Source organism: Chelonoidis abingdonii, chromosome 9 (genome assembly GCF_003597395.2).
Source record: "Chelonoidis abingdonii isolate Lonesome George chromosome 9, CheloAbing_2.0, whole genome shotgun sequence".
NCBI lineage: Eukaryota > Metazoa > Chordata > Testudines > Testudinidae > Chelonoidis > Chelonoidis abingdonii.
The window spans coordinates 42,538,283-42,564,395 of NC_133777.1; the positions used below are offsets into that span (position 1 = coordinate 42,538,283).

The 26,113-nt window shown below is 43.9% G+C and overlaps 1 pseudogene; it reads left to right on the forward strand.

The window, feature by feature from the left end:
* The first annotated feature begins 1,969 nt into the window (after window positions 1-1,969).
* LOC116831295 (paired amphipathic helix protein Sin3a-like) lies at window positions 1,970-8,006 on the forward strand (annotated as a pseudogene).
* The last annotated feature ends 18,107 nt before the right edge of the window (window positions 8,007-26,113 follow it).

The window sequence follows — 26,113 nt, forward strand, 5'->3', positions numbered from 1 at the left end:
GGAGACTTAGTGTTCTGTTTTGTCTACGGCCTGACTGCAGAAGGCAGGTTGTCCATACTTCACACTAGTGCAAAGCCCTCTGACTGACTTGGGTTGGGGAAAGGGTGCTACTGCAGTATACAGTGCACTGAGTCCAGAGACATTTAAAACCCTCTTCCCTAAGTCCTCTTCTCCGTGTCCTTCCTGCTCCCAGGTTCAGCACAGAATGAGCAATGAGATCTACGTGCAGGTGACCGACCTTCACCTGTCAGAGAATAGCAACAGAGCTACCAGAGGCCTGCTGTCCTCACAGTTATCTCGGGCCCTTGTGGAGGCCACGTACCAGTGGAAAGCTGAGCAGCTCATGTCAGACGAGAACTATTTCATGGTAAGAACCATATCTGCCTGCACTGACGCTTGGAGGAGGACTCCTGGAAGAGCTTGTTGAGAGAGGAGGGGAAGTACGATGGCTCGCTGAGAAAGGAGAATGAGCTGAGCTTTTCATTTTACATGACCATCCAAATATTCCAAGGACCTCTGGACATCTGTGTGCTCCCCAGCTGTCCTAGAACTTGACAGGGCGACCTGATTGTGCATCCTAGCCTGGAGGAGCTGCTGAGTACCTGCTCTGTGACTGTCAGTCTTAATATAGCCCTTGGCGGGGTTGGCATAAATCCAGACAGGAACTGTAGAACGAACAGAAAAAACAGATAAATATTTCTAGAAAGAGCTCCTCGGAAATGGGACATTTGCAAGGAAGATGGAAAAATACGTATCCTGAAGAAAAGCTGGGATTTCTCCCTGTGTTTTTCAGTGTCCGAAAGCCAGAGTAATACTGTATTGATTGATTGTCATCACTAGGCTTTTAATCTCTCTCTCTCTCCTCCTCCCTGCCCTGGGGTGGGTCACTGAAGCTTTCCGCCTTTTCCTCCATCTCATCCATTGCAGACTGTAACAGTCTCTTACTAATATTTGTCACCTACGCATTAAATAAACCTGACTCGCAGTTCAAATCAAATTCATACTTCCCATCACTGTGAAATCAGAAGTGGCCGGGCCCATCTTTAACTAGTGAAAGTCATTGATAATGGCTTTGACATTTATAGGGTGTCTCTGTGTTCCCACTGAGAGTCTCAAAATAAGCAGGGAAGCAAAGAATTGAAACTGCACAAATTGATCAGAAAGCAGCTTGCTGCTAAAAGGGATCCAGCTCCTTGCTTTGCCTTTAGAAACATCCCAATTTCGAGCAAACTTTGTGGGTAACAGAGATTTTGTCTGATCGTTAATAAAAGACCAACTGTTCACTGCAGCAGTTGATGTTTTTTTCTTCCACCTCTCTTTAAGTATGTCATGGTTCTCTATCTAGGAATTCTCTTCTGCCCATATAAGTCGAATAATTTCTTCATCCTTTTACCCTCTGTTAGATTAGCTCCTTAGTGATCTTGAAATTTCCACTCATTGTCAAAACTCCTTCTGTGTTCAGATTGTGTAACTGGGGCTAGTATCCCCCCGTTGTGTTGTTCCCAGCAAAGTGGAAGGCACAGGATTATGCTGGATAGTTGCATGAAGTTCATTGGTTTCTCCCTTTTTCCCTGGTGGAAAGGGATTTATTTTTTGGAATCATTTGTTACTAAGTCCCCTTCCGCATTCTCCTTTGTAGCTGATGTTCATTCACAGCAGGGGCCAGGTCCAATTAACCATTGAGCTGCTGGACACCGAAGGGGAGAACTCAGATGACCCTGTAGAGGGAGAGGTAAGAGCCAATTGTCCTCAGAGTTCAGCTGCAGCTATTAAGCATGTAAAGTTTAAACAGGAGTATACTGAATGAAGATGGCAGAGCTGTCAATGTTTCAGATACTATAGTTTATGAGCTGCTTCCAGTCCTACAGGGCACATTCATTATGTGACACAGTGCACTCATTGAATTGGGTTGAACAAGCCTTGTTGGCATCTCTTATTAACACTTTCAAAAACCAGACAGTACAAGTGCATGTCCGTCCATGGGGGGAGAGTGAGTGGGACCTGTGTGAAATATATGGAGTCTCCAAAGATTGCTTTTCTTTCATCCACTTCCAACCAAACCCCTTCAGAGTTGGGTTTGAATTGTTTGATTTGGCAGATATCGGTTAACCCCTTGTGTTCTGTGCCCAATTTCAGTGTTGGTCAGACTACGTAGAGTAGTACGTCAACTCTGATTCTACCTTTCCTGAACTTTGGGAACACCTGGCCCAGAAGCTGGTTTTCCTGCCAAGGTGAGTGAACAAGTTGTGGCTGTGAAAAGTGACACACAGACCATAAGTACCCATGTCAGCAGAGGGAGAAAATCTTACTCCGTCACAGAGTTGGCTATTGCAGTCTCTTGTTTGTTTTTAGTACTCTGCCACTTCAGAAGACATTAACCTGGGAGTAGCATATAGAGACACAGTGCTGCTGTTTATTCCAAGAGCCCACCCTGGGCTCCTGTTCTCCAGTGACTGAGAGAGGGCATAGGCCACAGCAGTAATTTCCCCAGGAATTGAAATTAGAGGGAGGTGCTCGAATTTACAGGGGTGGGGGTGTCAGGGCCAATGAGATATATAAAAGAGATTTGAATAAAGTAAATGTTTTGTTAGGATAATGCAAATTTAACATAAGGATAATGCAAGTTACACATAATAGGTCTAGATTTCTAAAAATATATACACATTTTTTTAAATTTATTTAATTTAAATTGACTTTTGAAAAATAAGCCATCATGGGATAAGAGGGAAGTCCTCTCATGGATCAGTAACTGGTTAAAATATGGGAAACAAAGGGTAGGAATAAATTATCCGTTTTCAGAATGGAGAGAGATAAATAGTGGTATTCCTGAGGGGTCAGTACTGGGTCCATTACTGTTCAACATATTCATAAATGATCTGGAAAAATGGGTAAACAGTGAGGTGGCAAAATTTTCACATGATACAAAACTATTCAAGATAGTTAAGTCCCAGGCAGACTGTGAAGAGTTACAAAGGGATCTCACAAAACTGGGGGACTGGGCAACAAAATGACAGATGCAATTCAGTGTTGATAAATGCAAAGTAATGCACATTGGAAAACAATCTCAACTATACGTATAAAATGAAGGAGTCTGAATTAGCTGTTACCACTCAAGAAAGAGATGTTGGAGTCGTGGATAGTTCTCTGGAAACATCCACTCAATGTGCAGCCAAAAAAGCGAACGGAATGTTGGGACTCATTAAGAAAGGGATAGATAATAAGACAAAAAATGTCATATTGCCACTATATAAATCCATGGTACACCCACATCTTGAATACTGTGTGCAGATCTGGTCATCCATCCCAAAAGAGATATATTGGAAATGGAAAAGGTACAGAGATGGGCAACTAAAATGATTAGGGGTATGAAACAGGAGGAGACATTAAAATGACTGGGAATTTTCAGTTTAGAAAAGAGATGACGAAGGTGGGATATGATAGAAGTCAATCAGCACAGGCTAAGTACACGTCTACTGACCTTTACTCATACAATAAGAACAACATTTCACTTCCCACCCCTCCACTCCCCACATTCAAGTGATTTGTAACCCAACACCAGCCAAAATCTATCACTTGGGCAACATACCTCTGTTTGCTGGATACCTGTGGTGTGAATGTAAATACAGTCTGGTCCTGAAGCCTTTCCCCACAGCCTCCAGCTCATCACTAGCTGTCAGGGAGAGCTCATTTAGACTTTGCTTACAAATCCATAATTTGAATCTATAGGTTCGGCAACACTCACTGAAGAATGAAGTATGCACTGACGATTGTCCATAAAAATGAGCTGAATATAGGAAGCTAGTTCTAATGTTAACTTCTTGAAATCTATGATACTTTCAGATTCCACGTATTAGATGGTACCGTTATGCTTCTATAAAAGTGTGTATTATGTGTTCAAGTTCAATTCAATTTTCACAACAGTACAACTAATTCGGCATGTTTCAGAAATTAGCAGCGTGACTAGTCTAGATATCAACAAAAAAACCAGAGCCACTGTGGCACCGACGACTACCATTTATTTGCGACTAGCTTTTGTGATATATCTTTAATTTGAGGGCATACAAGCCCTAGTCTGGATGCATGAAGAATGGACGAATATAGTGAGGAGAATAGCATAGAAGCTTATATACAATATATATAACACACAGCACAACAGGAGACATGAAAGGTGGAGTTGCCAACAACTAAGAGCGCTAAATTATTTAAGATTGAGCTGTTGTCAGCAGGAGAAAAAAAGACTTTTGTCGTACGTGATAAATCAGATGACCATTTCAGACAATTTGACAGAGGTGGAGGATACTTAACATGGGAAATAGATCAATGTCTGTGTAATGGCTCAGCCATTCCCAGTTCTATTTAAGCCTAAATTGATTGTAGCTAGTTGCATATTAGTCAGTTAAGCAGGTTCTCATGTGGAGTCTGTTTTTTGAAGCTTTCTGTTGCTAAATTGCACTTTTAATCTTGTACTGACATGGCCAGAGAGGTTGACAGTGGTTCTCTACTGGTGTTGACTGTGATAATTTGATGCTGATTTGCTCCCATTTATTCTTTTGCCATACGGACTGTCCGGGTTTGGCCAATTGTACCCTGGAAGAGGGGATTGCTGGCGACATGATGCTATATAAGCATTGGGAGATGTGCAGCGTGAACTAGCTCTGGATGGCATGTCTGATAGTGTTAGTCCTATTATGTTGGTCACTTAAGTAGATATGTGACAGAGGTTGGGCATGGGGCTTTGTTGCAAGTGATAGGTTCGCGGGTTAGTGTTTTGGTTCTGTGGTGGTGTGGTTCGGCTGACGGAATTGTTCAGGGGTTGGGGCTTCTATGTTAAAGCGGAGGACAGTCTGTCTCCAAGATCTTGATTGGAGGTGAGGTCGATCTTTCAGATAGGTTGTAGATCTTTGGCTGATGTGCTGGAGGGTTTTAGATTGAGAGTGTAGGGTGATGGCGTGTAAGTGGTATTCTGTTATTTTTATGTTTGGGTCTGTTGGTAGTGAGGTGGCTTACTGGTATCTTTTGGCTTGTCAGTCTTTTCTTCACTGTAGGTGCGTTTATTGTTTAGTTGTTTAAGACTGCTTGATTAGACTCTTTAGGTGTTTTCTGAGGATGGGCAAATGCGGTTGTATCTTAGCGCTTGTGGAGGACAGTGGATTGTGTGGTGATGGTCCGGATGGAAAGCTGGCGCATTGTAGGTAGTAAGTGGTCAGTACGGTTGGTCATGTATAGGGTGGTGTTTAGGACCTCACTTATCAGGGCAACAGTAGTGTCAAGAAAATGGATCTCTTGTGTGGATTGGTCTAGGCTGAGGTTGATGGTGGGATGGAAATTGTTGAAATCATGGTGGAATTCCTCAAGGGCTTCTTTTCCATGGGTCCAGATGATGAAGATGTCATCAGTGTGGAGTAGGGGCATTAGGGGACGAGAGCTAAGGAAGCATTGTTCTAAGTGAGCCATAAAGATGTTGGCATACTGTGGGGTCATGCAGGTACCCATAGCAGTGCTGCTGACTTGAAGGTATATATTGTCCCCAAATGTGAAATAGTTGTGGGTGAGGACAAAGTCGCAAAGTTCAGCCACCAGGTTTGGCATGTAACTAGTTCACAAAACTGGGGAGGGGTGGATGTTGGGGAAATTCAGGGGGGGTGTACACTCCCGTTGGGGGGGTGTAGGGAAATCACTGGGCCACAGGCAGCAGGGAGGTCAGAGGTTTCGGGAGTCACCAGCCCTAGTTTTTGGCAATCCTGCCTTTGCTGACAGAAGCCCACTAGCTGCATGCAGAAGGTGCTGAGTCTAGTGCTTTTCAGTAGCAGGGAGTTGTTTGCAAAATAACTGTGAAAGGCCCCCAGTCTCTGTAAACAGCTGAGACCAGTGGGTTGGCTTATGGTAGGCACATGAGCCTAAACGACTTTAATTTGTGACCATTCCACTCTGAGCAATACTTTGGGTTCCGAAGGGCTGGCCTGGAGCCACCAGATACGTCCAGCCTAGTGGGCAGAGGATGAGCACTAATCCCAGCAGGGATTCTCTGGTTTACAGGAACCTGAGGCGGATCCGTAAGTGTCAGCGTAGTCGGGAGCAGCAGGAGAAGGAAGGGAAGGAGGGAAACAGTAAGAAGTCCATGGAGAATGTGGAGAGCTTGGACAAGCTGGAGTGTAAATTCAAACTGAACTCCTATAAGATGGTGTACGTGATCAAATCGGAGGATTACATGTACAGGAGGACCACTCTGCTGCATGCTCAGCAGGTAGCAGTTGAGTGAAGGGAATGGGATGAGCAGCTGGTGTTTCCCTGAACCTCTTGCTCCCAAAGGGCGTCTGGGGAGAGTCAGATAACGTTTCTGGGGTGAGAGGGGGGTTGTTCTCCTGTAACATTTAGCACTCGTCATATTGCTTTGAGGATGGGACATGACACGGTTTAGTCCACTGGACACTGTAAACTTCCTCTGAATGCTCCTGAGATGTAACCCTTCCTTTCCTCCCCCTCCATTTCCCAAACTCTCCTGTTAGAGTAGGCAGCTGTTAGCATCCTTTTACTCGTCAGTTCCTTGCCTAGGGGCACCTCACATTTGTTGCTAACCCCCTTGTCAGGGTGGGTCTAAAAAGGGGGATAGCAAAGAACTGAAATACAGAAAAGCTGACATGTGCTCTGACATTGCCCTCCAAGTTCATCTCATCAAGGAGCTGTGCCTTGTCCCTGCAGTCACTGAGAGTGTGAGTCTAGGGTTGCTCCCGGGCAGTGGAGCACTGCAAACGAATGTACTAGCAGCTTGAAAGCGCTGGGTCTGTGACTAGGATAACCACAGTGATGTCATAATTACAGAAAGCCCCAAGGTGGATAAAAATTGGAAGACTTTTTTTAAAAATTAAATAAAATTTCTTTTTAAAATTTCTTGTTACTTATACATTTTTCTTTTTAAAAATGAGCCAGTTTAAAATGAAATCAGAATTTAATAAAAAATAGTTAGAAGATTATAATAAGACATTTAAATAACAAATAAATATGCTGAATCCCCATGACCCTCTCTAAAAAAAAAAAACCCAACCAACCAACCAACAAAAAAACAAAAACAAAAACACAACACTTTGAATTAAAGCCTTCTTTTCTATATAAAGAAAGAGTCAGGGAAAGCATCTAACTTTTGAGGTCAAGTTTCAAAAATATGGTACAGTTGGTTAGCCTAGGTGATTTAGGAGATTGTCTTCTTTTCAGTTCAGAGTTCAACAAACATTTGATGATTTTTTAATATGATGACTTCTGAGCACTTGATTTCACAGACTTAATTTTCATTAACACTAGGCTTTTGGGGATTTTCAGTTGGGGAATAAGGATGGCTGTGCCTGCTTGTTCATACGCTGCCTCCAATTTACTGAGGCTTTCCCTTGATCAGTTGGCAAGGTCAGTTTTTGTATTGCCAGTACCCCAGCAGAGCTAAACATTCCAAATCTGTTGGACTAGGGAAGTGGATTTGTTTTCACTTTTTAAGTGTTTCGTGATCTTGAATGTTGGCGGCTGTAGCCTTTTTTTTCTTTTGTCTCTCCTGTTTCTGTAGTCCCATGAAAGAGTGAGCAAATGGCTGCACCAGCCGTTCCAAGTCTGTATGGACAAATGGACCAAGGAACATGTGACCCGTGAAATGGCAGCTGAGACAAACAAGTGGCTAATGGGAGAAAAGTTGGAGGCTTTGGTGCCCTGTACCACTACCTGTGATACAGACACCCTGCACTTTGTGAGCATTAACAAGTGCTGTTTCAAATATGGCACAATATTCAAGACACTGTATTCCCTGAATGAGGGAAGATCGTGTGTGTGTGTATGTGTGTGTGTGTGTGTGTGTGTGTGTGTATGCATCAAGAAAATGAGGAAGATGCCTTTCTCTCTTCACTGTGTATCTCCGTAATACACAGTTGACTAGTGTGCAGCTGGTACAGCCTGTCACCAGTGGGATTCGGTTTAGAAAAATGGATCTCTACAAACCTAAGTTGGAACTGTTGCCAACAGGCTTCTGACATCAGTGTGCACTGTGGAGGGAAGGACCCTTTTCAGAACTGAGTGATCCTAGGGAAATGCAGCTAGCTCGTACACACCAGCAGTTTTGAGACTAACTCCTCAATGGCCTGAGCTTCAAGGGAAGAGAACTGGATGTTGCATACATCCTGACCGGAGTGGTGCATTTAAAGTTACATGCTCAGATATGTCGTGAAACCGAGAGGTGCCTATCACAACTGGATTCTCCTCTGTTAGGTTGCTGCAGGTTTGCCAGGATCTCACCCACGGTCACCCAGCTCTGCAGTCCGGCTGTTGAAAACACCATCTCCTGGATCTGACCCGTGACTCCTCCCTCCTTCACCCTGCTGGACTCCTGATTCAGCCAGTTCAGATTGGTCTGTCCTTTCTAGTGCCAGTGGGATTGTTTTGTACCTGCTTCTTTACTGGTCTCTCCTAGTGCATGCACCAGCTTTTCACACACATATGCGACACACAGCAGAACAACACATTTACATGTTCCCCTCCTTTTTTGATTAAATAAATGTACAATATTGTCAATTTTTTTTTGATAACATGTATGGTGATGTGCTAGCATACACTGTACCGTTTCTTTGCGTGTACCATAGTACCAGGTGGTTGAGAGCTCAGTACCTATCAACAGACTTATGGCGACATTTATTACACTGCTTACACAAAGGGAGTTATCCATCAGCCTGGTTAAACTTCAGTTCCACTAAAGCTGCTGGGGGAAAGGGTTGACCCATCCCTTGAGTCAAGTTCTTATTTCGTTTTTACAGGAAATCGTAGCTTGATCAGACTGGAAAATGGGTAATACCATATTTCCCGCCATGAATGTCAAAAAAAAATCCCCCCCTCCATCTTGATTAGCAGCAGGGCTGTTAATAACAAACTCAATTCTTTTTGGGTTCCTTAACACACTAACAGTCTCCTTAGCCTTGATTCTTTGTTGATTTAGAGCTGTCTTCAGCCTCCCTTTGCCTACATCCAGGTTGAGGTCTATCACATATGCAGTCATGGTGCTTTAGGGCCACTAATACCCAGTTTATCTGATGTGAAAGCTGATTTTCATTTTAAATCTCAATGGGATAACACTGCACTTTATATGGCCTCAATATTTTGTATGGACAGTTTAATAGTTTTTTCCTCCCTGCTTCCTGTCTCTTCCCATTAGGTGAGGGAAGCTCCTGCATGGTTGATTGGGTTGTATTAAATACACAGGTGGAACTACAGAAGAGCTCACCAGCTGTCATTGGGTATCCCCAAACACATGCTAAGGAGCACTGAATACAGACTGTAAGTCCATTCGTAATGAATGGACCCGGGAGATGATATAGTGGCAATGTCTGAAGTGCTCTAAGTAAGCTGGAAGCTGACTGGTTTTCAACAGTGCTTTGAGCCTCCCTTTGAACGCTCTTCCCGTTTGACTCTGAACTGGGGATGTCAGCAAGCAAGGGTCATAGACCACAATGATCCTTCCGGCCTTAGATCTCGTCTGCTGCCTGTATTACCACGAACTTCTCCCAACACGTTCCTTTGGAACTGCAGTTTAAAAAAAAAAAAAAGATACATGTGGCAGAAGTGCAACCTACAGGCTCAGTTCAGCGAGTCATTCGTCCATATCTCCTCCATTCTTTGAGTTTTGGAGGCTGTTGCACCCCACCCCAAAAAACACCTCAGATTTGCCTTCCTGGGACATGTCCCACATGCATGTCTGAAAGTACTGCAAGGGCCTAGCTTTACAGGGGAGCCAGAACATTGGCGGTGCTGTCTTGACTCAGTTATGGCTGCCAAGCGCGTTTGTGTGGCCTGACGAGGACCACTGCGCATATGCAGCTTCCTTCACCAGCAGCTTGTGACAGGTCAGCAAGTTTGTGACTTTCAGGGTAGCCTTTCTGTGTCTCCAGGCAGTTTCTTGCTTGTCTTTGTAAGGGCTACCACATTTACAGAAGGCTGAAAATCTGAGGAACTCTTTGCCTCTCTCGGTGCTTAAAGCTGCGCGCTTTCAAAGAATCTGTTGTTCCTTCCCTCCCAGGCAAAACCAGAATTCTGTATCTAGATCATGCAAAACAGCTGCTTACAAACCACTGCCTTTGCCTCTGCACTCTGAATTCCCTGGCATGCTGGATTAGTGACATGGTACTTGAGACAGTTAATCCTGCCATTGTCTGGTAATCAGAGTAGTTTTCCCCAAGGGTGCTTTCAAACTTCTCACTCTCAGCTTCCAGGAATTTGATGTTTCAGCCTGTAAGTGTCCCGTCTTGACACATGGAGACTTTTCCCAGTTGGGTGGTAGAAAATCTTTGGAAGTATATGTTCCCAAGGCAGCTGTAGCGCCTCTCTCCTTAGCTGGCTTTCTGGAAGGTGTCCAAATGAAACCTAGTCTCTTTGGAGTCCCAGGAAGTGGCTGTGTAGTAGAAGCAGTTTATTGGGTCTTCCAGGAGCATGTTTAGTAAAATACAACACCTCCACAACTGCAACCTCACCTTTGTATCTTCACATCCAAGTCCAGCAGAACTTGCATGAGGAGGAGTGGCTTTGTATGTCCTAGCGTTATTAAAGTCTGTCTTGTGCGCATTTACCCATTTGGACCCGGATGGTGCAGATACCGTATTCTCATTCTGGATCAGTGGTTCCCAAACTTAACAGCCTGTGAACCCCTTTCACTAAAATGTCAAGTCGCAAACCCCTCCTCAAAAGGAATATTTCCAGGGATTTTCTCTTTTACCACATATAATATAAAACAGTGATCTTGGAATATAAAATTTGTTTTTAGACATGTTATTCACACACTTTATATTATTATTGATCATTACAGTATTTTATTACATTATTGAAAATGGCAAACACTCTTCCAAGTTCTCACTTTCGCAGCTTGTATCACTTTGAATAATCCTGTTATAGACAAGGCTCCTATGTTTCATGCTGTTTCACATCTGATACTCCTTGATGAAGGTACTTAAGAAGCCACTCAAGAGTTCCTCCTACACAAGCCTTCAGGTCTTGAGCAGTCCAGGCAAACAACGCACGTTAGAACAAAAGCTTAAACTTGTTCTTCCTAAATAATTTAAAAAAAATACTAGCTGCCTATTTAATTTTAAAAACAGCAAAAAATATCCACCTCCCTTTCCATTTCTTATAAGGAGTCTTGAAGTTTAAATCTTCTCAGTGTGATAGATATGCTTGCTTTGATCTGTAAACAAAAGTGATTTTATTAAGTATAAAAAGTAGGATTTAAGTGGTTTCGAGTAATAACAGACAGAACAAAGTAAGTTACCAAGCAAAATAAAACAAAACACGCAAGTCTAAGCCTACTACATTAAGAAGTTGAATACAGGTAAATCTCACTCTCAGAGATGTTCCCATAAGCTTCTTTCACAGACTAGACGCCTTCCTAGTCTGGGCCCAATCCTTTCCCCTGGTACAGTCCTTGTTAGTTCCAGCAGCCATCTTAGGTGAAAAGCAGGGGATTCCACATGACTGGGACCCTCTTTGTTCTGTTTCATCCCTTGTAATAGCTTTGGCACAAGGGGGGAATCCTTTGTCTCTCTCTGGGTTCCCATCCTTCCTTCTAAATGGAAAAGTACCAGGTTAAAGATGAATTCCAGTTCAGGTGACATGATCACATGTCCTGTAAGACTTCATTATCCACGCGCTGGCACCCATGTATACAGGAAGTCTTAGAAGTAAGCAGAGCCTTTTACAACCAGTTGTCCTGGATAATGAGAGCCATTAAGATTTCAAACCACCATTAATGGTGCACACTTGACATAATTACAATAGGACCTCAGAGTTATATTTCATATTCCTAGTTTTAGATACAAGAATGATACATTCATACAAATAGGATGACCACACTGAGAAGATTATAAGCTTTGTAATGAGACCTTTTGCATAAAGCATATTCCAGTTACATCATATCTACTTATAAACATATTTTTTATAAAAACATGGAGTGCAATGTCACAGTACCAATGTGAGATTTCTAGAGATAGCTACAGCATTCGACCCAAGGTTTAAGAATTTGAAGTGCCTTCTAAAATCTGAAAGGGATGAGGTGTGGACCATGCTTTCCAAAGTCTTAAAAGAGCAACACCCAATGCAGAAACTACAGAACCCAAACTACCAGAAAAGAAAATCAACCTTCTGCTGGTGGCATCTGACTTGGATAATGAAAATGAACACGTGTCAGTCCGCACTGCTTTGGATTGTTATCAAGGAGAACCTGTAATCAGCATGGAAGCATGTCCTCTGGAATGGTAGTTGAAGCATGACAGGACATATGAATCATTAGCGCATCAGGCACATAAATATCTTGTGACGCCGACTACAACAGTTCCATGAGAACTCTTGTTCTCACTTTCAGGTGAGACTATAAACAAGAAGCAGGCAGCATTATCTCCTTCAAATATAAACAAACTTGTTTGTCTGAGTGATTGGCAGAACAAGAAGTAGGACTGATTGGACTTGTAGGCTCTAAAGTTTTACATTGTTTTACTGAATGCAGAGTTTTTTGTACATAATTCTACATTTGTAAGTTCAACTTTCATGATAAGGAGATTGCACTACGGTACTTGTATTTGGTTAAATTGAAAAGACAACTTATTTTGTTTTTTACAGTACAAATATTTAAAATAAAAATAAATATAAAGTGAGCACTGTATACTTTGTATCCTGTGTTGTAATTGAAATCAATCTATTTGAAAATGTGGAAAACATCCAAAAATATTTAAATCACTGGTATTCTGTTATATAACAAATTAATTCTTTTAATCATGAAATTAATCACAATAAATTTTTTAATTATCCAAATCAATACTCAACTCACTTACACTGTAAGCAAATATCAGCTTTAGGTTAGGTTAGTGGTTAGGGCTAATAGTTAGCTAATAATTTATATATCTGAAATAGCAGAACTTACAGAATAAAACTAATCATACCATGTTGCAGGGCCGGCTCTAGGTTTTTTGCCGCCCCAAGCAAGAAAATTTTGGCTGCCCCCTGTCCCAGCCCTGGGCTCCCCCCCGTACCCCTCTGCTGCCCCAGTCCTTGGGCTCCCCATTCCCCCCACCAGTGCCCCCACACACACCTCCTGCCCGCCCGCCCTGGGCTCTCCCCTCGCCCCCCCACCTGCACCCTCCTTCCGCCGCAGCCCTGGGTCACTGGTACTCGCTCCCAGGGGTCAGTCAGCAGGAAATTTTGGATGTGCACAAAACACAGACAGGATTGGTTCCCATATGGTTACAGAGCTGCAGTAAAGTGGAACAATTTTCAGCTTGTGTGATTGGAGGATATCTGGATGCATATTATAAGACTGTCCTCCATAAATGAGGAAAAGTTGAGGTGCCTTTATTATTCTTTTGTTCCACTCTTTCTTTCTATGGGAATTTGCCAATGCAATATCACTGTCTTCCTTTTAAACAAACCGAACAAAAAAAAAGGCAATGGCTGTTGAAAATAGCAATTCCAGTCCTAATAACCACTGGGAAGCATTTCTTGCTCAATTTTATCCTACTTTTTCTACAGCAAGTTACAGTGGATCAGTATATTTGATTTGAGAGAAATGAAGTAACAGCTGCCCAAACTGAGCTTGAGCACTCCTGAATTTTGAGGTGTTCAAATCTGGAAGGCAGGTGCTGGTGTGTGTGGGGGGGGGGGGGCTGTGGGCTCTGCAGGGGCACACGGCAGCATGTATGCAGCAGCTTGTCTGGTGCTGCATGGAGCCAGACATGCTGGTCTGAGTGGCACAATAGGGGCTGAGGGGTATGGAGAAGGGGTAAAGGGTTCCAGGGGGGGCAGTCAAGGGACAGGGAGCAGGGAGGTTGGATGGGGAGGAGGTTTCGGGGGGGGCAGTCAGGGGCAGGAGAAGGGGGTTAGATGGGTCAGGGTCAGGGGGCAGTCAGGGGACAGGCAGCGGTTGGATAGGCATGGGGAGTCCCAGGGGTTTGTCAGGGGACAGGTAGGGGGGGGATCTAGGGGGGAAGTTGGGGGGTCTCAGGAGGGGCAGCTGGGACAAGGAGAAGGGAGCTTAGATAGGGGCTGGGTCCCAAGGGGCAGTTAGGGCAGGGGTCCTGGGGGGGGCAATCAGGGGACAAGGAACAGCAGCAGCCTTAGCTAGGGGGTGGGGTCCTGGGGGGCAGTTAGGGGCAGGGTTCCCGGAAGAGGGTGATCAGGGAGGGGGGGGTGGGGTGGTTGGATGGGTTGCAGTTTCGGGGGGGAGCAGTCAGAGGGAGTGTATGGTGGCAGGGTGGGGTTTCCCTCTCTGTGGAGTGTCCTGTTTTTTGAAGTTAAAATATGGTATCCCTACCATTCACAGCACTCACAGCATGCTGCAGCATGAGGTCCCCCTCCTTCCTTTCCAGTTGGTAGTGGCCAAGGGAATTTTGGGAAATGTAGTCCTTTCCCTGCTCCAGGGCTGGCTCTATAGGCAGGGAGCTAACCAAGGAACTACAGCTCCCAGAGCCCCCTGTTGGTTCTCGGCTCCCATGCTAGATCCCTGCCGCCCCTGCAAATGGACTGCCCCAAGCAGGTGCTTGCTTTGCTGGTACCTAGAGCTGACCCACTATGTTGTATGATATTTGTGTAATGCACAGCAGAGCGTTCAACTCTTTCACATATCAAAAATACCTGACAAGCGGTTAGTTTACTTAATTTTAAATGTTATCCTTACTACAAAACCAACAAAATTTAAGCATGTATCATGTGACAAGAGTATGATCTTCGACAGAAATTGCTCCTTGCATTTTGTGATAGCACAATATTCCAGATTTTGGAAGATATTATATTTTTAGTACTTTGCCTTTACTTTCTATTGATTTTTTTAAGTTACTAATGGTAGCCATTATCTCTTTTCTTTTTATTTGCCTTAAAGTTCAAAATTCAGCTTGGTAAACATAATTTTCAATTCAGGACATTGAAATTATGAAAGAAAACATGTTTACCAACTTTTCCCCAGAGATACTTTCTGTTTCATTAATATCAACTTATCTGGGAATTTGGCCTACTCTCTAGAGTGCATTGCAGTAGTTTAGCCTACTATAAACATCACAGATGACCAGGAAGGACACAGCTCATCAACGACCAGCCCCGAGCCACCCACTATGCCTGGTGGATGCTGAGCACCTCCTACTTTTTTCCATGGATGCTTGAGCTCTGGAGCTCCCATGGAGTTGGTTCCTATTTTAAGGCTTATTTTCACACACTCACATACCCAGCTTTTCTCAAAAGAAACTTATCTTCCTGACAGGGCTTGGATTCAGTAGGTATGTGCTAAAGTAGAAAAAAAGTAGGTATCTAGGTGTTACGGTTGCTGAGATCGCCTTAAAAATACGAACCTAGTGTAACTGTTGCGCTGATATCTGCCTGCATTTGCAGAATCAGAAACTATAACTCCAAGAGGTGTGAACTGTCCTATTCATCTGAATGTGGGCCAGCTAATATGCCAAATGATAACAATGTTGATATTTAAAGTATTAACTATTTCACTGCTTATCAAGGCATGGTAGAAAGGAGTGGAAGGATCATAGTATGAAGTTCTGCATAATCTGTTCCATGTGAAAACTCATTTTGGCATGACAAGTTAACAGGCTAAAAACCTAAAACTTATGTAGACCTAGCTACATCCCTCAGGGCTGTGAAAAATGACACACTCTGTGCAGCATAGTTAGGTCGACATAACCCCTTCTGTAGACACAGCTTGGTCAATGGAAAAATTCTTCTGTCAACCTAGCTACTGCCTCTTGAGGGGTTGATTTACTAGAGCCAGAAAAAGCCCTTCCATTGCTGTAGTAAGTGTCTACACTACAACTCTATGATGGAGATACCACCACTTCCACCTCTCCCAGCCAAAAAAGATGCTGAGGCTAAGGAACCTAGCAAGAGCCCAGTGAGGCAACTGAAGCCGCTAAATGGGAGCCAATGTCAAGAAGCCTATTAAGGCATTCAAGCCTCGCCAAGAGGTAACTAAGCCTGAGCAGTCCCCAGAACCCATGGATGTATGTAGACCGCAATAGGGGAAGCTAAACCCAGAGAACATGTGTAATCATATTTTGAACATCTACACACTATACTGTGAATGGTGGGTTGTGTGGGTGGAGTTTATTTTGTGGGTGGAGCTTGGAAGAGTACCACCACCTTTTTTTTTTTGCCCTCAATCTGACCCTCTGATTGTAGAATAGAATTTTTTAGGGAAGTTTAGCTCATCATATCACTAAGATGATTTAGCCTATACACTCCAGCATTAGTTTCTTTTGTTGGCCTTTCTGAGGTTAAATGTCTTTTAGCTGTTTTTATTACTGTGGGGGAGAAGGGTGGTGGTGAGGAAGTTACAAATCTATGTAACAATGTAAAAACTGTTTGTTGTACTCCATGCTAAGGTGGACAGGGAAAGAGTTAACTCAGGATTCAATGACATAGTAATGTAAAAAGGAGCCCATGGAATACTGAGGGAGGGCCTTGAAGTGTAAATACTTGCTCAGCAATACCTAGGGCTTGGAAAACAAAGAAGAACTCGGAAATTGATGAACTATATACTGCTTAAAAGAGATTGTGAATTAGGGACAGCTGGTCCTTCCTCTGATTACTGGTGTATTCAGCATGTTGGTCTGTTGGTGGCTTTAGACCAGGCTAAAGAAAGCTCCAGTTCAGACGGTATATTTGTCTGGGGTGGAGAAATGGTCTTCAGAGAGGGATGTGCACCTGATGTGTCAGGATGAATATTTCGCTTCTCCCTTTTTTGTTAGCTGTGGCTCTACAATCTTGCTTGTACAGAGCGGCATGTACAGAGCAGGGCTTAACACTGTTTGCAAATGTGTATAAATTAATACCAATAGGCATTGTTAAAAGAAACTTAATCAGGTTGCAAAGTCATGCACTTGAAAGTTCAGAAATGTTAGATTTAAGGTTCTTGTGAAACCCTAATTCAGCCCCCTTGTGCATATGCATTATGATACAGTCTTAATTATGTGATCACATACTCTTTTTTCCCCACAGGATTCCTGGCTCATTCAGGGCACAAGACTGAGAGTGCCCTGGGAATGAGGCAGCTGTTCAGTATCATATTTTATTCTTGTCATGTGGCCTCTGCCTTATTTACTCCACACCAGCCAAACCCTGCATCGAATACAGAAGTATTAATTTCCTCATGGGCTTTTCACTGTAGTATCTGAGCTTCACAGACATTAATAAAGCTATCTTCACAACTGCCCTGTGGAGAGATTATTATTATTCCCACTTTAGAAACTGAGACAAGACTTCCCTCCAGCTATATAGTGACAGAGCAAGATTAGAACTCAGGACAGTCTAGCTCCCCACCCTTTGCTCATTTCTCCAGCACCTAGTAGGCTACAGCCATTCCTCCCATTGACTTCAGAGGCAGTGCTGAGGGCTCAGCTGCTCTTCTTAATAACAGGCCACAGATATCTCAGATTGGACCAGTGGCACACACAATTAGGGGCCACTAGACAAAATTTTACTTTAAGTGATTTGCCCAGCATCACACAGGGAGTCTGCAGAGGTGCTAGAACCTGCTTTTCCAGAGGGACATTTAACTGCCTTAACCACAAATCCACCCATTTTGTCTGCTGCAGCTCAGCCTCCCCATTGCTCCATGGGGTCCTATTGCAGTGGGTGCTGAGATGAGATACTGGAGTGAGGTACATACATAGGGCCTCAGAATGTTCAGAAGCTTTTGGCATGCTCCTAAAATCAAGATGTACAATTCAAGCTACAGATAGAGGGCAAGAATCCTTTACAGTGGAAAATGTCAGTCAACCTAAATGTTGGGGTTGCTGACAGTTCCCTTCATAGTAATAACTTGAGCAGCTATTGATTTTAGGCAGGCAGGAATGTAGAGTGGTTGGCGATAAGAAGGTGGGAAATGTGGAAGGTTAGGCATCATGGTGAAATGAGCCTGTGTTTCTTGGTGGGGTGAGGGAGAAGAGATATGGGGGCAAACGTAGATGGAAAGAGCGATGTAGCAGGGAGTCTCTATTTTTAAAAGGAGTGATAATGTGGTTCAGAGGAATCTCCCTATTACTCCAGAAACAATCTGCCACTTTACAAAACATGCACTCCTTTCAGAAACCCATGTGTTAGGGGAAATCAGCGGTTAAAAGATCCTCCCTGTTCCCCACTGCCTTATAATCCTCTCTCTCTCTCCACCCGACGTGCTCTGCCCTTCCAGACATAATTTTACCCCATAAAATTTGATGATATACACCCAAATGTCAACGTAATGACTAAGGAAAGGATTTTATAACCTCCTAGTAGTTTATTTTTAGCTTTCCAGTTTTAGAGGGCAAAGTTAACTTTGGTTGGGTATTGCAGCATGAGTGAGTGATGAAGCTTGATATGGTAGCAGGCACTGGGTTCGTCCCCTTCCTTTTTCATTTCCAGACATTCTAGTGTTTAGGGTTGGTTATTCTCTAATAACGAGTGTGAGATAGATATAAAAAATGTGCTGGTGCTTTGCTGGACTCTATTGACACACACTTTCCGCCTTCCTTTAGTGAGGGAATTGATTGAAATTGCACTTCTCTGGGAAAGGATTGGTTGTAGAGGGTCTCTTCTGCTCTTCAGATGGAGTGGATCAAGCTGGAAGGAAAGGCTGCCCACTCCAGCTTCCCCTCTTCCTGCATGAGGCAAGGAAGGATAAGGCCTGTATTCACAGAGAAGCAGATGTTTCATAGTGGAGGGCAGATGTCTCTACTAGGAGGAAGTAAATGAGTAGGAGGTATTTGCATGGGGAAGAGTGGGCCATCAACTGTCATGCTACCACAATTCTCTCAGGAGAGGGGAGGGAAGCAGGCCAGGCTTTTCCAGAGGTGAAAGTAAGCCGGTACAGGCCGGTACAGAGGACGGGTAAGAAAAGGAGACTGGCTGAGGGAGGGAGAAGCCTGCCCCCAGTATAAGAATAGTTTAAACTCAGCTGTTCCATGAGTGGTTCAGCCCTTGGGGTTAGGAGTGGTTTCTGGCATCCTTGTTAATTTCACTCACAGTAGCTGGGGGGAGTGGGGGAGGGTGTGTTTGACCATGGCAGGGGCTGTCCTTGTCTGCCCCCAGGATGAGGGGATTTTGCCTCCAATACTAATATACACAACAAATACAAGCATTTGGCTCCACAGCTTAAATCCAGAGCTAATAAAAGCAGGTGGAAGGGGAAAACTCACTGTCACATTGGTTTCTCGGCTCCTCCCTCCCCCTCCTCCAGCCAGGCTGCAGACAAGGCTCTGCATTCTTACCCCGCTCCCCCCCTGCAGGGGTTCTCCTCTAGGCTCTAGCTTGTAGTAGGGACACTCGCTGAGATGCCTGCTGCTGCTGCTGCCTGCATAAGAACAGTGTGCGACCATGGCAGGGGCAGTTCTTTTCTACCCCCAAGATGAGGGGATCCTATACACAAACACAATCAAAATCAGGAACCATTTCCAAGTTCAAATCTATCCCATTCCCTTCCCAGCAGAGATCATGGTTGTGATGTGCAAACTGCTTGCAGATCCTCTTTGAAATGTTACTGAATCTCACAGGGAACAGCTGAGTTTAAACTGTTCTTATGCAGGAGGCTGGCTTCTCCCTCCCTCAGCCACTCTCCCTGCTGCAAGCTAGAGGGAAGCCCCTGCAGCTGCTGCTCAGTGCCAGGCAGGGAGAAGCATGGAGTCTAGTGCCCGCAGCCTGGCTGGAGGAGGAGGGAAGACACGGAGAAAAAAGTGACAGTGAGTTTTCCCTTTTTTAGGCTTATTCCAACAGTAAAGTTTTATTACAGACAGTACTGGTAGTAGTAACAGTAGCTTTATTTTCTCTATCCATGTCATGCAATGGGAGGGATCCACGAAGTACGTAGAAGAGGTGGGTTGCTTGTGATTGGACCATATAGGTAAGAAATGTAAATTATTTTCACCCCTGCACAAACCCCAGGGCTCCCAGCCCCCTCTGCAGCTGGTAGTTCTGGGGGTGATTTAAAGGGCCTGGCTTCAGCTGAATCCCTGAGCCCTTTAAATCCTGATTTAAAAGCCCCGGGATTTAAAGGCTCCACCTCTTCCAATAGAGGCCATGGCTCTTCTGGTTGAGGCCCCTCCCCTTCCTTTCCGGGAGTACCAGCAAGTCCTTTAAGTTACTTTCACCCCCAGGCTTTTCCCTTTGGAGGCAGAACCTTGTGACACACCAGTGCATTCTTTTCTGGATTTGTTCTTTCTTTGCCAAGTTTCCCGATGCTCAGGTCTCAGGTCCCCTCAAACTCTGCTTGGTTAGGAAATCGCTTTGACAAATCTTGAAAGGCAAAAATGGGTGTGGTAGAGTAGAAATGATTGCCAGCCCATGCTGGGCTGTGGTGTGTGTTACATGTATCTATTAGGACTTGGTTTCTGGCTAATTACACCTTTACATGGAGAGAAGCCTCCCTCCTGCTGCAGAAGCAGCTGTTGTTTTGTGTTCAGACACAGCCTGTGTGCTCTCATATGGAGATTTTACTTTTGCTCTTTCTTTTTGTTCTTTTAATATAACAGTACATGGTTCTCCATGGGTGTAGGGAAAAGCATCTCTGTTGAATATGGCATAAGAAGTATTCCCAGCTAAGTTGCCTTCCCATATCTATGAGTCAGTAGTGCCCTGATGTCCTGGCCCTATTCTGAGGCTGGTACAGTTAGAGAGATGTTACAGCTGATATCTGCAAGTTTTCTGAGGAAACTCTTAGTCAGATACACATAATCAACCAAAAACTTATTTGTCAGCTGCAATCTCTTCCCAACACATGAATAGCCATGTACACACATAAAGACACCATGGGCAGTGGGTATATAAAATTCTGATAAATCTCTCATGGATTACTAAAGGGTCAACAAGAAATTATACATTTAATCCATTTTACTAGCGGAACTACTTAGACATCAATGGCTTGATGATAAACAGCAGGCTTCAGAAGTAAGATAATCCTTGGGAGGTTCTGGATGGCTCAGAGCAGAAATCTGAAAGTTCAGATGATGAGTGACATTTTTTGCCATGGATAAACTATATTGTATTTCAAAAGGTGAACATCAATACAGCCCTCTCTTTGAGCCTCCTGCTGAGGCACAGACTTGAAAAGTCACACAAGCAGCTTCTGTGAATTAGCATCCATCCAGCCTCAGTTTAAAAAATCAAACAGTAAATTTTAGTTTGAAACACTTTGTAATCCCCAACATCCTGCACCTGTATCATAGACATGATACAATAAAACTGACGGACAGATAACATGCAAAATGTGATGGTTGAATCTCGTAAAAGAACAAAAATAAACTCCATGCAGTATAGTAGACTTTAATGGGCTATATTAAATCTAATAATATGGAGAGGGGAAATATACTTAGAAAGTTGAATTAACATAATTATATCTTTTATATTTAGCATTTCATTGTTTTAAGGCATAAAATTATAATAAATAATTCAATAAACAGTAAATCTATAACAAGGGGGAGGGTAAACCAAAAAGAAAAAGAGTAAAAAACCCTCAACTGTAAAGAATTTATAATGAAAATAATACTATATTATGCCTTATATATTACAATATCACAGACAAATATAACAAATTCAGACTAAAAATGCTACACAGATAGGAAAAACATGATTGCTAAATCACAAATCCTGAATTTAAGTGAATTTCTCAGACAAAATTAATCTGGAGTCAACTCTTGGCAGATGTAAAATGCTGTCAAAGTGCATTGTGTCTGTGTCTAGAGCATAGTAGATATAGAGAAAGTTATTGCTACCAACTAATGAGATTATTTCATTAGCTTATGTGATAGGGACCCATGCTTCGGTGATAAAGGTTTTATGTACATGGCCAATGGTACGGTTGTTATGCAAATACAGAATTAAACTGTTTGCAGAATGCCTTACAGCAGGGCCGCCCAGAAGATTCAGGGGGCCTGGGGTCTTTAGTGGCGGGGGACCCCCGCTTCAGTGGTAATTCAGCAGCAGGGAGTCCTTCTGCTCCGGGACCTGCCGCCGAAGTGCCCCGAAGACCCGCGGTGGAGACCCCGTCGCCAAATTACCGCAGAAGACCCGGCACTTTGGTGGTGGGTCCCACTTCGGCAGTAATTTGGCGGCGGGGGTCCTTCCGCCCCGGGCAGAAGGACCCCCCACCACCAAAGACCCAGAGTGGAAGAAGCTCTGGGGGCCCGGGCCCCACGAGAGTTTTCCGGGGCCCCCAGAGTGAGTGAAGGACCCCACTTCAGGGGCCCCAAAAACTCTCATGGGGGTCCCTACGGGGCCCAGGGCCTGGGGCAAATTGCCCCACTTGCCCCTCCCTCTGGGCGGCCCTGCCTTACAGGAATTTTGCAATTTTTAAACAAAACCCCAAACTTGGAAACCGTAGAAATCTAAAGTGAAGGTTCCATTTAAAAAAACAGTGAAAATTTAATCTTACACAGTTAAGGTCACCCAAGCAGTTTACACACTGCTCCTATTCCACCTCCTTCGCTTGGTACCTATTGATAGTGTGAAAGTAGAATGAATTATATTGTAAAAATAAGAATGGATTAAAGAAATGCTGTATGCAGAAATAAGGAATGTTGAAATATAGTTGTCAGGAAGAGAAACGTTAAGGTGCGAAACAATGAGTCCACTTAAGCTAATAGTGGGACATTAACAGGAGATTGGTAATAGTTAGTAAGGAAATAAGATATGTATGTCTAGCCCAGGTAAACTTATCAGATTCTGCTTCCTTTGTTATCTTGTTAAGTTTGCGCCCTTTTGTCTGTATAAATAAAATAGTTTGTGTCTTGCATGGTGCTCACATTATCTGGGTGTATTAACAGAACGCTTTGCTAATAAAACAGAGTGGTCTGACAAATTGTGAGTCCTAAGTCTGACTTTGACAATAGTCATAAGATGTCCTTTTTTATTTTAAAGGATATTATTGACTTAAAAATTGCTTTTTTCTCCAAAAAATTGTTTTATCTATTATCATTACAAGTATCCCTTAAGAGTACCATAACTGACATTAGAGAAAATGAAATATTTACCACTATATTTTCTGTGTGTTTACTTTATGCATTTGACAGTGTCTTGTGTTTAGATTGTTTCCTTTGTAGAGTTGGTTTCCCCTGTTGTGTATTGTGCATTTTTTCACACAGCAACTTAGGGCAGAAAACATTTTAAAAATAGGAAAATGTTGTTGTAAAACCACAAACAGCGGCAGAGGGAATGCAGCGCAGATATATTACCTGAAACTTTAAGCCTCTGGGTGCTATCCTAACATAAATAATTAATAACACTTTTAACTGGCCAGCCTTCATATCAATGTTTAACCACACATCTTTACGCAGCCTAATTATCCATTTCCTTTTCCTTGCATTCTTCTTGTTCAGAATTGTAATCTTTGTCTTGTAATTACACAGTAGAATCTTCTGGCACTTTCCAGCCTTGTACCATTCTTATGGATGATAATACTTCCCATCGACCCCCTCCAGGCATCCTACTCAGTACGGGCTGGTCTACACTACAAAAGTTCGATTGATGCAAGGCAACTTATATCAACCTAGTTGTGCATGTGTCTACACTTAACACCACCTCCCCGAGCAGCGTAAGCCACGGTGGATGTAGTTAGCTTAACACAGCGTGAGTGTAGACACTGTATTACTTATGTTGACCCTAACTGTCTTCTGGCAGCTGTACCACAGTTCCCAACACTGACTGCTCTGATTACCACTGTGAACTCAGCTGCCCAGGGGTCACAGAAACTGAAAGCATCCTCTGCCCCTTTAAAGTCCTACAGATTTTTTAAATTCCTTTTTCTGATTGCCTGGCTTGGCAAGCACACCTAGCAGCTCTCCATTGTTGAGTGCAACTACCCAGCTGACCATGAGAGCTACACGCTTCAGACATGCTCCTGCCTGGAGGAGACAGAAGATATTGGATCTCCTGGGTCTGTGGGGAGAAGAGGCTGTGCTCTGAACCAGCTGAAGTGTACCAGGTAATATATGCCAGCACCTGAAAAATAAAACATGGTACTATAAAATAGTACCAAAATAATGGATTATGGTAAATACCCATAGAAAAATGAAAACAAATAATAGGAGCCCAGTAAAAACAGGGCACCTTAATCACAAAAGAAAATAAAAATCTGAATTAAAAAGGGGATAACCTCACTGTAAATTTACAATTAAAAAAGGGTTGGTGGGAATTATATAAAATAAATCAAAACGTATGTTGGTATCAAAAGGAAAAGGGCAATGTAGTAATAAATAACTTGGCCTATAAACCATGAAATATAATGTACTTGTCAAAATGTAACTCATTTCCAATATAAACAATATCAATGGCACCCTCAAATAACTAAAACCTTTCTAACTCACCCTAGATTAACATCACCAAATTTAAGGGAAATAGAGTGGCATAATACAAATTGGGATATAAGAATACATCCTAATCGAGGCACACTAAATCAAATAGAGTGGTCAACTAGACTAATAATATCTGTAAAAGGCACACTTGTTCCGAAATATAGAATTGTTGAAAAAGCGGTGAAACAAAATCTCAAATGTGTACTTGGCATAATGTTGTATGTCAAGTAACAGCATGGAATGGAATTAAATGGGCAACATTATTTTAAATGTCTGGAACTGCAGCATTATTCCTTGTATGTTTCTGTTCTGAATATCAAATGAGTAAGCCAGGGGTTGGCAAACTTTCAGAAGTGGTGTGCCGAGTCTTCATTTATTCACTCTAATTTAAGGTTTCGTGTGCCAGTCATACATTTCAATGTTTTTAGAAGGGCTCTTTCTATAAGTCTATAATATATAACTAAACTATTATTGTATGTAAAGTAAACAAGGTTTTCAAAATGTTTAAGAAGCTTCATTTAAAATTAAATTAAAATGCTGATCTTATGCCGCCAGCCTGCTCAGCTCGCTGCCAGCCTGGGGTTCTGTTCACCTAGGCCGGCAGTGGGCTGAGCGGGGCCTGCGGCCAGGGTACTGGCTGGCAAGGGGCCCACAGCCGGGATCCCAGACCGGGGGGGGGGATTAAGGGGTCAGGGCAGAGGGCTGGGTATGTGTGTGGGGGGGTTCAGGGCAGAAGGCTGGATGTGTGAGGGAGTTCGGGGGTCAGGGAAGAGGGCTGGGTATGTGTGTAGGGGGTTCAGGGCAGAAGGCTGGGTGTGTTTGGGGGTTCAGAGGTCAGGGCAGAGGGCAGTGGGGCAATAGGACAGAAGGCTGGGTGTGTAGGGGGTTCAGGGGTCAGGGCAGAGGGCTGGAGGTATGGGGCTGCAGGGCAGAAGGCTGGGTGTGTGCAGGGGTTCAGGGGTCAGGGCAGAGGGCTGGGGTGTGGGGGGATGTAGGACAGAAGGCTGGGCGTGTGTGGGGGTTCAGGGCAGAGGGATGAGGACTGTGGGGGTGCAGGGCAGAAGGCTGGGTGTGTTGGGGGGTTCAGAGGTCAGGGCAGAGGCCAGTGGGGGTGTGGAGGGGGTTCAGGGGTCAAGGCAGAGGGCTGGGGGTGTGGGGGGGTTCAGGGGTCAGGGCAGAGGGCTGGGGTGCTCGGCTCATGGGTATGCTCCCAGCCCCCTGCCCTGAGTGGCCCATGGCAGGGGGCAGGAAGGGGTATGCCCTGTTCCACCCCCTTCCCCAAGGCCCCGTCCCTACCTCTTCTCTGCCTCCTCTACGGAGCAGCAAGCACGCTGCCACTCTTCCCCCTCCCCCTCACAAGGGCCATCAACTGGTTGGCGCAGGAAAGGAGAGGAGGAGGAGCAGGAAAGCAGCATGCTGGGAGAAGAAGTGGGGGAGGGAGGAAGTTTGGCTGCCGCAGGACCGAGCTTTTGCCTCCTGCCCCTGCAGGGGAGAGTGGTGGGTGTGGGGGCTGAGAGAGGCTGGGGGCCAGGACCGCGGCAGGCAGCAGCGTCCACTCAATATCGGCTTGTGTGCTGTGTTTGGCACATGTGCCATAGGTTGCCGACCCCTGGTGTAAGTAATATAAAGAAAACAAGCTTTGCAAAAAACTTATAAAATTGAGTTGTTAAATTATCCTACTAAAAATCATAAGATAATGCTTTAAGTTTTATAAAAACCAAAAAAGAAGACACATGCTCTAATAGGTAACGTACAAATTGCGGGTTTGATTGATGTGATATTACAATTATCTTTAG